Below are 16,309 nucleotides of genomic sequence, written 5' to 3'. Positions count from 1 at the left end.
AGAGGCGAGGCATCAAATTTTGTGTTTCAAAATTCTAACTTAATGAAGCATTCCCGGCTGTACATTTCACCTAGAGTTACCAAAATTTGAAGACATATGTAACAGCCCTCAAGGTACAAAAAACTCTTTTTGAACCATATGCTAAACCGAACAGGAAGTCCGCCATTTTGATTTACTTTGGAACGTGTTGCCATTTTTTGGGCCATTTCATAGGGGTCTTATTTTAACGAACTCCTCCTACAGAGTTTATCCGATCATCTCCAAACTTGGTGTGATTCATCTTAAGATGTTGAAGATGAAAAGTTATTTAAAGCTTTTTATTTCGTCGCACGCTGTTGCCGTGGCATGCACAGTTTGCAAAGGAAAAAATTCCTTCTTAATGAAGCATTCCCAGTTGTACGAAGCAGCTAGAGCTACGAAAATTTGGAGACAAATGTAACAGCCCACGATGTACAAAAAAGTCTCTTGGTGCCATGTGCTAAACCCAACAGGAAGTCCCGTAGGGGCCGGGCATCACATTTTGAGCTAAAAAACTCCTCTTTAACGAAGCATTCCCGGTTGTACGTTTCACCTAGCGCTATGATAATTTGGAGGCATACATAAGAGCCCACGATGTACAAAAAAGTCTCTTAGAACCATATGCTAAACCAAACAGGAAGTCCGGCATTTTGATTTACGCCTTTTTTAGGGGTCACATTTTAACGAACTCCTACGAAATTTATCCGACTGTCTTCCAACTTGGTGTGTTTCATCTTAAGATGTTTAAGATGCAAAGTTATCGAAAGTTTTTTTTATTTTGTCGCAAGCCGTTGCCATAGCGATGCATTATTTGCCAAGTAAAATGCTGCTTTTTTTTTTTTTTTTTTTTGTCTAAACGAGCGAAAACTCATGAAACTTTACACACACATCAGACTTGTCATAAACATGAATATTTTAGAGATTTCTTGTGCAATTTGCAATAAATGGCAATAGCGCCCTATAGACATTTTTAGGAAGCTTTTGGAAATGTATGATTCAGCTAGATTTGTAAAAATTGGGATACCTATCAGCCTAAGACTGACAAAAAAGTTTCTAAAGCCATATGCTAAACCAAACAGGAAGTCTGCCATTTTGATTTAATTTGCTATTTGTAGCCATTTTTTGGGGCCTTTTATAGGCCTCATATTTTCTACAAAACGTATCAGATTGTCTTCATTCTTTGGCGTGTTTCATCTGAAGATATTTAAGATGAAAAGTTATTGAAATTGTTTGTCACGCCTTTGCTCTAGCGATGCATTGTTTGCAAAGAAAAATGCTTTTTTTTTTTGAAAGTCTAAACATGAGCGAAAACTCAAAAATTGCACGCAGATCAGACCTCTCAAGAACATGAATATTTTAGAGATTTGTTGTGCAATTTGTAATAAATGGCTCAATAGCGCCCTCTAGACATTTTTTATGAAGTATTTCCGATTATATGATTCAGCTAGATGTGTGAATATTTGGAGGCACACCTATCAGTCTAATACCTACACAAATTATTCTATAGCCATGTGCCAAACCATTTTGATTTTATTTTGTTAATTGTGCATCATTTTTGGCCTTTCCATGAAACTTTGCAAGCACAAAGCATGGCAAAAAAGTTTACAATTTAGACGGTTTCCTATGAAACAGTACCCCAACATGTCAGTACCCCGACGTGCAAGTACCCCAACGTGGCCCAGGTTGCGAGGGCCCTTTATAGCTGCTCGCAGCTCTAGTTAGGGCCCGAGCAGCGACCGCTGCGAGGTCCCTATTGTTTTTCGTTCGAATTATTATTATTATTCTTCTTCTTCTTCTTCTCCGTAAACGATCGCATTTTTGAGTACCTAAACATTCACGAAAACTCACCAAACTTTGCACACTCCTCAGGCCCGGCGAAAAATGTGATATTATGAAGTCGTCATAACAACGCGACTTTATAGCGCCCCCTAGCGTAGAAAAATAAAAACCAAGCCTGGCACGTTTGAGCTAGAGCAACGAAAATTGGCAGGCACGTGTAGCACCCCGAGACGCACAAAAAAGTCTATTGGGACCATGTAGCTAAAATGTACAGGAAATGAGCTATGAATTTTTTTATGTCCAATTTTGGCCTATTTTGGCACATTCACTGTGGTCATGCTTTTTCCCCCTCTGCAAACATTTTTCATCCAATTCACATCAAACTTGGCATTTATCATCTCAAGACCTGAGAGAACAACTGAGCAAAAAGTCTTGCCTTTTCGAAATACTATATGATGGGGGCGGGGCATCAAATATTGTCTTTAAAATTTCATTTGTCCAGAAAGAGCAAATGCTTAATAACTCCCATGTTCAAGCTCCAAAAAATCTCAAACTTCTCAGGCAACGTAATAGTCACGGCCTGAAAACATCTATATGATAAAATTCAGTTATACATATTGCGCCACCTAGTGGTGACAATAAATGTCATACTTTACGTTTTTAGCTACTGCGCTGAGCTCGTTGAAGGGATCCAGTTGAAAGTTGGTCAGAAAAGCCTTAAGATGTTGATCATGCCCAACACCGAATATTGTAACTTTTCGCCAAAGGGCGTGGCCGCTACGGTGCCGCAAAGTCTGAAGATTTTTCGTGACAATAAAAGCTGCATGAACTTGACCGAGATGATCCTATCTTCTCAAAATTTCACACATTTGATGAGAGTCCAGCCCTAAAGACATCTACGAACTTATATTTCATCTTACTGATAGCGCCACTTAGTGGCAATTTTTTTTCTTACGAATTTTCTTGTACATTTTTTCTCCAAACACGTTAACTGGACCAACCTCATATTTGCTCAGATGAGGGTTTCGGCCTTCATGATGTCACAACACGAAGTTTGTGAGTTTTCGCGAATCGCTGTGGGCGTGGCTAAGCACTGTTCGCCAAGAAAACAACGCCAGTTTTGAGGGTCTAAAACATGCGCAGAAACTCATGAAACTTGGCACACACATCTGGCCTGGTAAAATGAACAATAATTTATTGTTGATTGTGCTATTTTTACAAAAATGACTCAATAGCGCCCCCTAGAAATTTTTAACGAAGCAGCCCCGATTGTACGTTTAAGCAAGATCTACGAAAATGTTTACGTGTATGAGGGAGCCAAAGACCTACAAAAAAGTCTCTTGGACCCATATGCTAAAATGAACAGGAAGTGAGCTACGAATTTTTGAATGTCCCATTTTTTACGATTTTTGCACATTTTCAGAGGGCATACTTTTGCCCACTTCTCCTACACGTTTTATCCGACTGACTTATGACTTGACCTAGACCATGCCAAGACCTGAGCCAACAACAGACGGAAAAATCTTGACTTTTGGAAATACTATATGATGAGGGCGGGGCATCAAAATTTGTGTTTCGCACTGAAAAAGGATATGCTTAATAACTCCCCGATACATGCTCCAAAAAATCCCAAACTTGACATGTATGTTTATCGTCAAGGCCTGAAGGTATCTCTATGACAACATTCAGTTATATATGCAGCGCCACCTAGCCCTTGAGGCATGGAAAAAAAAATACCCCACTTACGGTATTTTGTACAAAAAATGTAAACTCATTCTAAGTGTGATAACTAAGTCATTTAGGAATATTCTTTTACCTTCCACCACTCAAAATATTCACTGGCATCAGACCTAACCAAACATACATATTTTTGTTATTTAGTTTTATGTATTTTTGATAGCCTCTATGGACATTAAAAGCAATATCGTGAATGAAGGCTATGCTTAATAACTCCCAGGTACATGCTCCAAAAAATCCCATATTTGAAATGTATATTTAGAGTCAAGGCCTGAAGGTATCTCTATGACAAAATTCAGTTATAAATACAGCGCCACCTAGTCCTTGAGGCATAAAAAAAAATGCCTCACTTACGGTATTTTTGCAAAAATTGTAAACTCATTGTAAGTGTGATAACTAAGTCATTTATGAATATTCTTTTACTTTCCACCACTCAATATGTTCACTGGTATCAGACCGATCCAAACATACGTATTTTTTAATTTAGTTTCATTTTTCTTTGATCGCCTCTATGGACAATAAAAGCAACATTGTGCAATGAGTACGAGCAATGATGTGTGTATATATACTTTTACGAAAAATACCAATCAGGGCAACTCATTGCCTAAAAATAAAAAAAGACGCTGATTTTTGCAGATCTTAACAATCACCACAACCCATTGAGCTTGACACACTCATCACACCTGGCAAAAAAAAAAAAAATCCACGTTTATCATGCCATTTTCAAAGAAATTCTGCTTCCAATGTGCCAGTACCCCAATGTGCAAGTACCCCAACGTGCAAGTACCCCAACATGGGCTGCGAGGGCCCTTTATAGCTGCTCGCAGCTCTAGTTAGGGCCCGAGCAGCGACCGCTGCGAGGTCCCTATTGTTTTTGTAAAAATTATTATTATTATTATTATTATTATTATTATTATTATTATTATTATTATTATTAGGGCCCGAGCAGCGACCGCTGCGAGGTCCCTATTGTTTTTGTAAAAATTCTTCTTCTTCTTCTTCTTTATTCTCCGCAAACGATCGCGATTTTGGGTACCTAAACATTCACGAAAACTCACCGAACTTTGCACACTCCTCAGGCCCGGCGAAAAATTTGATATTATTAAGTCGTCATAACAATGCGACTCGATAGCGCCCCCTAGCGTAGAAAAATAAAAACCAAGCCCGGCACGTTTGAGCTAGAGCAACAAAAATTGGCAGGCACGTGTAGCACCCCGAGACGCACAAAAAAGTCTATTGGGACCATGTAGCTAAAATGTACAGGAAGTGAGCTATGAATTTTTTTATGTCCAATTTTGGCCTATTTTGGCACATTCACTGTGGTCATGCTTTTTCCCCCTTTGCAAACATTTTTCACCCAATTGACTTCAAACTTGGCATTTATCATCTCAAGACCTGAGAGAAAAACTGGGCAAAACATCTTGCCTTTTTGAAATACTATATGACGGGGGCGGGGCATCAAATATTGCCTTTAAAATTTCATTTGTCCAGAAAGAGCAAATGCTTAATAACTCCCATGTTCAAGCTCCAAAAAATCTCAAACTTCTCAGGCAACGTAATAGTCACGGCCTGAAAACATCTATATGATAAAATTCAGTTATACATATAGCGCCACCTAGTGGTTACAATAAATGTCATACTTTACGTTTTTAGCTACTGTGCTGAGCTTGTTGAAGGGATCCATTTGAAAATTGGTCAGAAAAGCCTTAAGATGTTGATCATGCCCCACACCGAATATTGTAACTTTTCGCCAAAGGGCGTGGCCGCTACGGTGACGCAAAGTCTGAAGATTTTTCGTGAAAATAAAAGCTGCATTAACTTGACCGAGATGATCCTATCTTCTCAAAATTTCACACATTTGATGAGAGTCCATCCCTAAAGACATCTACTGACTTATATTTCATCTAACTGATAGCGCCACCTAGTGGCAATTTTTTTTCTTACGAATTTTCTTCTACGTTTTTCTCCAAACACGTTAACTGGACCTACCTCATATTTGCTCAGATGAGGGTTTCGGCCTTCATGATGTCACAACACGAAGTTTGTGAGTTTTCGCAAATTGCTGTGGGTGTGGCTAAGCGCTGTTCGCCAAGAAAACAACGCCAGTTTTGAGGGTCTAAACATGCACAGAAACTCATGAAACTCGGCACACACATCTGGCCTGGTAAAATGAGCAATATTTTATTGTTGATTGTGCTATTTTTACAAAAATGACTCAATAGCGCCCCCTAGAAGTTTTTATCGAAGCAGCCCCGGTTGTACGTTTAAGCAAAAACGACGAATATTTTTAGGTGTATGAGGGAGCCCAAGACCTACAAAAAAGTCTCTTGGACCCATATGCTAAAATGAACAGGAAGTTAGCTACGAATTTTTGAATGTCCCATTTTTTACTATTTTTGCACATTCACAGGGGGCAGACTTTTGCCCACTTCTCCTACACGTTTCATCTGACTGAGTTAAGACTTGACCTGGACCATGTCAAGACCTGAGCCAACGACAGGGGGAAAAATCTTGACCTTTCGAAATACTATATGATGAAGGCGGGGCATCAAAATTTGTGTTTCGCACTGAAAAAGGATATGCTTAATAACTCCCCGGTACATGCTCCAAAAAATCCCAAACTTGACATGTATGTTTATCGTCAAGGCCTGAAGCTATCTCTATGACAACATTCAGTTATATATGCAGCGCCACCGAGCCCTTGAGGCATAAAAAAAAAATACCCCACATACGGTATTTTGTACAAAAAATGTAAACTCATTCTAAGTGTGATAACTAAGTCATTTATGAATATTCTTTTAGTTTCCACCACTCAAAATGTTCACTGGCATCAGACTTATCCAAACATATATATATTTTTATTTATTTTTGATAGCCTCTGTGGACATTAAAAGCAATATCGTGAATGAAGGATATGCTTAATAACTCCACGGTACATGCTCCAAAAAAAATCCCACACTTGACATGTATGCTTATAATCAAGGCCTGAAGGTATCTCGATGACAACATTCAGTTATAAATACAGCGCCACCTAGCCCTTGAGGCTTATATAAAAAAAAAAAACCACATACGGTATTTTGTACAAAAAAATGTAAACTCATTCTAAGTGTGATAACTAAGTCATTTCTGAATATTCTTTTAGTTTCCACCACTCAAATTGTTCACTGGCTTCACACCGATCCAAACGTATGTACGTTTCCATTTTGTTTTATTCATTTTTGATTGCCCCTTTGGACAATAAAAGTAACATTGTGCAATGAGTACAACGAGCGATGATGTATATATACACTTTTACAAAAAATACCAATCAGGGCAACTCATTGCCTAAAAATAAAAAAGGACGCTGATTTTTGCAGGTCTTAACAATCACCAAAACCCGTTGAGCTTGACACACACTGGCAAAAAAAATATTCTACATGTAAACGTTTATTATGCCATTTTCAAAGAAATTTTGCTTCCAATATGCCAGTACCCCAACGTGCCAGTACCCTAACGTGCCAGTACCCCAACGTGCAAGGACTCCAACGTGGCCCGGGCTGCGAGGGCCCTTTATAGCTGCTCGCAGCTCTAGTTATTCTTCTTCTTTATTCTCCGCAAACGATCGCGATTTTGGGTACCTAAACATTCACGAAAACTCACCGAACTTTGCACACTCCTCAGGCCCGGCGAAAAATGTGATATTATTAAGTCGTCATAACAATGCGACTCGATAGCGCCCCCTAGCGTAGAAAAATAAAAACCAAGCCCGGCACGTTTGAGCTAGAGCAACAAAAATTGGCAGGCACGTGTAGCACCCCGAGACGCACAAAAAAGTCTATTGGGACCATGTAGCTAAAATGTACAGGAAGTGAGCTATGAATTTTTTAATGTCCAATTTTGGTCTATTTTGGCACATTCACTGTGGTCATGCTTTTTCCCCCTTTGCAAACATTTTTCATCCAATTGACTTCAAACTTGGCATTTATCATCTCAAGACCTGAGAGAACAACTGGGCAAAACATCTTGCCTTTTTGAAATACTATATGACGGGGGCGGGGCATCAAATATTGCCTTTAAAATTTCATTTGTCCAGAAAGAGCAAATGCTTAATAACTCCCATGTTCAAGCTCCAAAAAATCTCAAACTTCTCAGGCAACGTAATAGTCACGGCCTGAAAACATCTATATGATAAAATTCAGTTATACATATAGCGCCACCTAGTGGTTACAATAAATGTCATACTTTACGTTTTTAGCTACTGTGCTGAGCTTGTTGAAGGGATCCATTTGAAAATTGGTCAGAAAAGCCTTAAGATGTTGATCATGCCCCACACCGAATATTGTAACTTTTCGCCAAAGGGCGTGGCCGCTACGGTGACGCAAAGTCTGAAGATTTTTCGTGAAAATAAAAGCTGCATTAACTTGACCGAGATGATCCTATCTTCTCAAAATTTCACACATTTGATGAGAGTCCAGCCCTAAAGACATCTACTGACTTATATTTCATCTAACTGATAGCGCCACCTAGTGGCAATTTTTTTTCTTACGAATTTTCTTCTACGTTTTTCTCCCAACACGTTAACTGGACCTACCTCATATTTGCTCAGATGAGGGTTTCTGCCTTCATGATGTCACAACACGAAGTTTGTGAGTTTTCGTGAATTGCTGTGGGTGTGGCTAAGCGCTGTTCGCCAAGAAAACAACGCCAGTTTTGAGGGTCTAAACATGCACAGAAACTCATGAAACTTGGCACACACATCTGGCCTGGTAAGATGAGCAATATTTTATTGTTGATTGTGCTATTTTTACAAAAATGACTCAATAGCGCCCCCTAGAAGTTTTTAACGAAGCAGCCCTGGTTGTACGTTTAAGCAAGAACGACGAATATTTTTAGGTGTATGAGGGAGCCCAAGACCTACAAAAAAGTCTCTTGGACCCATATGCTAAAATGAACAGGAAGTGAGCTACGAATTTTTGAATGTCCCATTTTTGACGATTTTTGCACATTCACAGGGGGCAGACTTTTGCCCACTTCTCCTACACGTTTCATCTGACTGAGTTAAGACTTGACCTGGACCATGTCAAGACCTGAGCCAACGACAGGGGGAAAAATCTTGACCTTTCGAAATACTATATGATGAAGGCGGGGCATCAAAATTTGTGTTTCGCACTGAAAAAGGATATGCTTAATAACTCCCCGGTACATGCTCCAAAAAATCCCAAACTTGACATGTATGTTTATCGTCAAGGCCTGAAGCTATCTCTATGACAACATTCAGCTATATATGCAGCGCCACCTAGCCCTTGAGGCATAAAAAAAAAATACCCCACATACGGTATTTTGTACAAAAAATGTAAACTCATTCTAAGTGTGATAACTAAGTCATTTATGAATATTCTTTTAGTTTCCACCACTCAAAATGTTCACTGGCATCAGACTTATCCAAACATATATATATTTTTATTTATTTTTGATAGCCTCTGTGGACATTAAAAGCAATATCGTGAATGAAGGATATGCATAATAACTCCACGGTACATGCTCCAAATAAAATCCCACACTTGACATGTATGCTTATAATCAAGGCCTGAAGGTATCTCTATGACAACATTCAGTTATAAATACAGCGCCACCTAGCCCTTGAGGCATAATATATAAAAAAAAAAAAAAAACCACATACGGTATTTTGTACAAAAAATGAAAACTCATTCTAAGTGTGATAACTAAGTCATTTATAAATATTCTTTTAGTTTCCACCACTCAAATTGTTCACTGGCTTCACACCGATCCAAACGTATGTACGTTTCCATTTTGTGTTAGTCATTTTTGATTGCCTCTTTGGACAATAAAAGTAACATTGTGCAATGAGTACAACGAGCGATGATGTATATATACACTTTTACAAAAAATACCAATCAGGGCAACTCATTGCCTAAAAATAAATAAGGACGCTGATTTTTGCAGGTCTTAACAATCACCAAAACCCGTTGAGCTTGACACACACTGGCAAAAAAAATATTCTACATGTAAACGTTTATTATGCCATTTTCAAAGAAATTTTGCTTCCAATATGCCAGTACCCCAACGTGCCAGTACCCTAACGTGCAAGTACCCCAACGTGCAAGGACCCCAACGTGGCCCGGGCTGCGAGGGCCCTTTATAGCTGCTCGCAGCTCTAGTTATTCTTCTTCTTCTTCTTCTTCTTTATTCTCCGCAAACGATCGCGATTTTGGGTACCTAAACATTCACGAAAACTCACCGAACTTTGCACACTCCTCAGGCCCGGCGAAAAATTTGATATTATTAAGTCGTCATAACAATGCGACTCGATAGCGCCCCCTCGCGTAGAAAAATAAAAACCAAGCCCGGCACGTTTGAGCTAGAGCAACAAAAATTGGCAGGCACGTGTAGCACCCCGAGACGCACAAAAAAAGTCTATTGGGACCATGTAGCTAAAATGTACAGGAAGTGAGCTATGAATTTTTTTATGTCCAATTTTGGCCTATTTTGGCACATTCACTGTGGTCATGCTTTTTCCCCCTTTGCAAACATTTTTCATCCAATTGACTTCAAACTTGGCATTTATCATCTCAAGACCTGAGAGAAAAACTGGGCAAAACATCTTGCCTTTTTGAAATACTATATGACGGGGGCGGGGCATCAAATATTGCCTTTAAAATTTCATTTGTCCAGAAAGAGCAAATGCTTAATAACTCCCATGTTCAAGCTCCAAAAAATCTCAAACTTCTCAGGCAACGTAATAGTCACGGCCTGAAAACATCTATATGATAAAATTCAGTTATACATATAGCGCCACCTAGTGGTTACAATAAATGTCATACTTTACGTTTTTAGCTACTGTGCTGAGCTTGTTGAAGGGATCCATTTGAAAATTGGTCAGAAAAGGCTTAAGATGTTGATCATGCCCCACACCGAATATTGTAACTTTTCGCCAAAGGGCGTGGCCGCTACGGTGACGCAAAGTCTGAAGATTTTTCGTGAAAATAAAAGCTGCATTAACTTGACCGAGATGATCCTATCTTCTCAAAATTTCACACATTTGATGAGAGTCCAGCCCTAAAGACATCTACTGACTTATATTTCATCTAACTGATAGCGCCACCTAGTGGCAATTTTTTTTATTACGAATTTTCTTCTACGTTTTTCTCCAAACACGTTAACTGGACCTACCTCATATTTGCTCAGATGAGGGTTTCGGCCTTCATGATGTCACAACACGAAGTTTGTGAGTTTTCGCGAATTGCTGTGGGTGTGGCTAAGCGCTGTTCGCCAAGAAAACAACGCCAGTTTTGAGGGTCTAAACATGCACAGAAACTCATGAAACTTGGCACACTCATCTGGCCTGGTAAAATGAGCAATATTTTATTGTTGATTGTGCTATTTTTACAAAAATGACTCAATAGCGCCCCCTAGAAGTTTTTAACGAAGCAGCCCCGGTTGTACGTTTAAGCAAGAACGACGAATATTTTTAGGTGTATGAGGGAGCCCAAGACCTACAAAAAAGTCTCTTGGACCCATATGCTAAAATGAACAGGAAGTGAGCTACAAATTTTTGAATGTCCCATTTTTGACAATTTTTGCACATTCACAGGGCGCAGACTTTTGCCCACTTCTCCTACACGTTTCATCTGACTGAGTTAAGACTTGACCTGGACCATGTCAAGACCTGAGCCAACGACAGGGGGAAAAATCTTGACCTTTCGAAATACTATATGATGAAGGCGGGGCATCAAAATTTGTGTTTCGCACTGAAAAAGGATATGCTTAATAACTCCCCGGTACATGCTCCAAAAAATCCCAAACTTGACATGCATGTTTATCGTCAAGGCCTGAAGCTATCTCTATGACAACATTCAGTTATATATGCAGCGCCACCTAGCCCTTGAGGCATAAAAAAAAAATACCCCACATACGGTATTTTGTACAAAAAATGTAAACTCATTCTAAGTGTGATAACTAAGTCATTTATGAATATTCTTTTAGTTTCCACCACTCAAAATGTTCACTGGCATCAGACTTATCCAAACATATATATATTTTTATAGCCTCTGTGGACATTAAAAGCAATATCATGAATGAAGGATATGCTTAATAACTCCACGGTACATGCTCCAAAAAAAATCCCACACTTGACATGTATGCTTATAATCAAGGCCTGAAGGTATCTCGATGACAACATTCAGTTATAAATACAGCGCCACCTAGCCCTTGAGGCTTATATAAAAAAAAAAACCCCACATACGGTATTTTGTACAAAAAAATGTAAACTCATTCTAAGTGTGATGACTAAGTCATTTCTGAATATTCTTTTAGTTTCCACCACTCAAATTGTTCACTGGCTTCACACCGATCCAAACGTATGTACGTTTCCATTTTGTTTTATTCATTTTTGATTGCCCCTTTGGACAATAAAAGTAACATTGTGCAATGAGTACAACGAGCGATGATGTATATATACACTTTTACAAAAAATACCAATCAGGGCAACTCATTGCCTAAAAATAAAAAAGGACGCTGATTTTTGCAGGTCTTAACAATCACCAAAACCCGTTGAGCTTGACACACACTGGCAAAAAAAATATTCTACATGTAAACGTTTATTATGCCATTTTCAAAGAAATTTTGCTTCCAATATGCCAGTACCCCAACGTGCCAGTACCCTAACGTGCAAGTACCCCAACGTGCAAGGACTCCAACGTGGCCCGGGCTGCGAGGGCCCTTTATAGCTGCTCGCAGCTCTAGTTATTATTCTTCTTCTTCTTTTTCTTTGTTATTATTCTTTTCCGCAAACAACCACATTTTTGAGGCACTAAACATGAACGAAAACTCACCAAACTTTACACGCAGATCGGGCCTGGCGAAAAATTGGATATTTTAAAGTCGCCATACATGATAACAGAAAAATGGCTCTGTAGCGCCACCTACATAGGTTTAACGGATCCCTGTCCCGCTACGATTGTCCTATCGCTATGAAAATTGTGTGGCACCTGTAGCACATCCATATGAACAAAAACCTCTTTGATATGTGTACCCTAAAATAGACAGGAAGTGAGGTATGAGTATTTGAATGTCCAATTTTGGCTCATTTTTGCACATTTACAGGGGTCATACTTTTGCCCGCTTCTCCTACACGGTTAACCCGATTGACTTCAAACTTGGGATGTACCATCTCAACACCTGGGACAACATCATTGTGAAAAATGAAAAGTTTTTGATATACTATATGACGGCGGCGGCGCATCAAATTTAGAGTTTAAAAATTCTTACTTCACGAAGCATTGCCGGTTGTACGTTTAATCTAGAGCTACGAAAATTGGTACACATATGTAACAGGCTATGACCTACAAAAAACTCTTTTTGAACCATATGCTAAACCTAACAGGAAGTCCACCATTTTGATTTATTTTGGAACGTGTTGCCATTTTTTTGGCCATTTCATTGGGGTCTTATTTTAACGAACTCCTCCTACAGTGTTTATCCGATCATCTTCAAACTTGGTGTGATTCATCTTAAGATGTTGAAGATGAAAAGTTATTGAAAGCTTTGTATTTCGTCGCACGCTGTTGTCATGGCATGCACTGTTTGCAAAGGAAAAAAAAATATCCTTAAAGAAGCATTCCCATTTGTACGAAGCAGCTAGAGCTACGAAAATTTGTAGACATATGTAACAGCCCAAGATGTACAAAAAAAAGTCTCTTGGTGCCCTGTGCTAAACCCAACAGGAAGTCCCCCAGGGGCCGGGCATCACATTTTGAGATAGAAAACTCCTCTTTAACAAAGCATACCCGGCTGTACGTTTCACCTAGAGTTACAAAAATTTGTAGAGGTATATAACAGCCCTCGAGGTACAAAAAACTCTTTTTGAACCATATGCTAAACCTAACAGGACGTCCGCCATTTTGATTTACTTTGGAATGTGTTGCCATTTTTTTTGGCCATTTCATATGGGTCATATTTTAACAAACTCCTCCTACAGAGTTTATCCGATCATCTTCAAACTTGGTGTGACTCATCTTAAGATGTTGAGGATGAAAAGTTATTGAAAGCTCTTTATTTCGTCGCACGCTGTTGTTGTGGCATGCACTTTTTGCAAAGGAAAAAAATCCTTCTTAATGAAGCATTCCCAGTTGTACGAAGTAGCTAAAGCTACAAAAATTTGTAGACATATGTAACAGCCCACAATGTACAAAAACGTCTCTTGGTGCCATGTGCTAAATCCAACAGGAAGTCCCCCAGGGGCCGGGCATCACATTTTGAGCTAGAAAACTCCTCTTTAACGAAGCATTCCCGGTTGTACGTTTCACCTAGCGCGATGATAATTTGCAGGCATACATAAGAGCCCACGATGTACAAAAAAAGTCTGTTGGAACCATGTGCTAAACCAAACAGGAAGTCCGCCATTTTGATTTACGATGGGATTTGTTGCCATTTTTTGTGGCCTTTTTCAGGGGTCATATTTGAACGAACTCCTCGTACAAAGTTCATCCGACCGTCTTCAAACTTGGTGTGTTTCATCTTAAGATGTTTAAGATGCAAAGTTATCGAAAGTTTTTTATTTTGTCGCACGCTGCTGCTATAGCGATGCATTGTTTGCCAAGTAAAGTGCTGCTTTGTTTTTTTATCTATGCATGTGTGAAAACTCATGAAACTTTGCAAACACATCAGACTTGTCATGAACATGAATTTTTAGAGATTTATTGTGCAATTTGCAATAAATAGCGCCCTCTAGACATTTTTATGAAGTATTTACGATTGTATGATTCTGCTAGATTTGTGAAAATTAGGACAGACCCCTATCAGCCTAATACCTACAAAAAAGTATTATGTAGCCATTTGCCAAACCAAAGAGGAAGTCCGCTATTTTGATTTTATTTTGGGAATTATACATAATTTTTGGCCTCTTTCATTAAACTTTGCACAGACAAGGCATGGAAAAAACTAACGTTTTAAATGGTCCTTGTTCCATGTAACAGTACCCCAACGTGCCAGTACCCTGACGTGCAAGTAACCCAACGTTGTGCTCAATAGCGCCCTCTATGCATTTTTATGGAGCATTTCCAATTGTATGATTCAAGCGATACACAACTAAAGATGACTTGACCTAGATTTGTGAAAACTGGGAGGCATACCTATTAGCTTAAGACCTATAAAAAGTATTCTGTAGCCGTATGCTAAACCTAAAAGGAAGTCCGCCATTTTGAATTTATTTTGGGAATTGCACACCATCTTTGGCCTTTTGCACTCACAAAGCTTGTCAAAAACATTTTAGATGGTCCTTGTCCGATTTGACAGTACCCCAACGTGCCAGTACCCCGACGTGCAAGTACACCAACGTGGCCCAGGTTGCGAGGGCCCTTTATAGCTGCTCGCAGCTCTAGTTATTCTTCTTCTTCTTTTTATTTGTTATTATTCTTTTCCGCAAACAATCACATTTTTGAGACACTAAACGTGAACGAAAACTCACCAAACTTTACACGCAGATCGGGCCTGGCGAAAAATTTGATATTTTAAAGTCGCCATACATGATAACAGAAAAATGGCTCTGTAGCGCCACCTACATAGGTTTAACGGATCCCTGTCCCGCTACGATTGTCCTATCGCTATGAAAATTGTGTGGCACCTGTAGCACATCCATATGAACAAAAACCTCTTTGATATGTGTACCCTAAAATAGACAGGAAGTGAGGTATGAGTATTTGAATGTCCAATTTTGGCCCATTTTTGCACATTTACAGGGGTCATACCTTTGCCCGCTTCTCCTACACCGTTAACCCGATTGACTTCAAACTTGGGATGTACCATCTCAACACCTGGGACAACATCATTGTGAAAAATGAAAAGTTTTTGATATACTATATGACGGCGGCGGCGCATCAAATTTAGAGTTTAAAAATTCTTACTTCACGAAGCATTGCCGGTTGTACGTTTAATCTAGAGCTACGAAAATTGGTACACATATGTAACAGGCTATGACCTACAAAAAACTATTTTTGAACCATATGCTAAACCTAACAGGAAGTCCACCATTTTGATTTATTTTGGAACGTGTTGCCATTTTTTTGGCCATTTCATTGGGGTCTTATTTTAACGAACTCCTCCTACAGTGTTTATCCGATCATCTTCAAACTTGGTGTGATTCATCTTAAGATGTTGAAGATGAAAAGTTATTGAAAGCTTTGTATTTCGTCGCACGCTGTTGTCATGGCATGCACTGTTTGCAAAGGAAAAAAAAATTCCTTAAAGAAGCATTCCCATTTGTACGAAGCAGCTAGAGCTACGAAAATTTGTAGACATATGTAAGAGCCCAAGATGTACAAAAAAGTCTCTTGGTGCCCTGTGCTAAACCCAACAGGAAGTCCCCCAGGGGCCGGGCATCACATTTTGAGATAAAAAACTCCTCTTTAACAAAGCATTCCCGGTTGTACGTTTCACCTAGCGCGATGATAATTTGCAGGCATACATAAGAGCCCACGATGTACAAAAAAGTCTCTTGGAACCATGTGCTAAACCAAACAGGAAGTCCGCCATTTTGATTTACGATGGGATTTGTTGCCATTTTTTGTGGCCTTTTTCAGGGGTCATATTTGAACGAACTCCTCGTACAAAGTTCATCCGACCGTCTTCAAACTTGGTGTGTTTCATCTTAAGATGTTTAAGATGCAAAGTTATCGAAAGTTTTTTATTTTGTCGCACGCTGCTGCTATAGCGATGCATTGTTTGCCAAGTAAAGTGCTGCTTTGTTTTTTTATCTATGCATGTGTGAAAACTCATGAAA

This window comes from Festucalex cinctus, chromosome 11, assembly GCF_051991245.1.
Source record: "Festucalex cinctus isolate MCC-2025b chromosome 11, RoL_Fcin_1.0, whole genome shotgun sequence".
Lineage (NCBI taxonomy): Eukaryota > Metazoa > Chordata > Actinopteri > Syngnathiformes > Syngnathidae > Festucalex > Festucalex cinctus.
The sequence above is the reverse complement of the archived record's forward strand: the minus strand, read 5'-3'. Positions refer to the sequence as shown.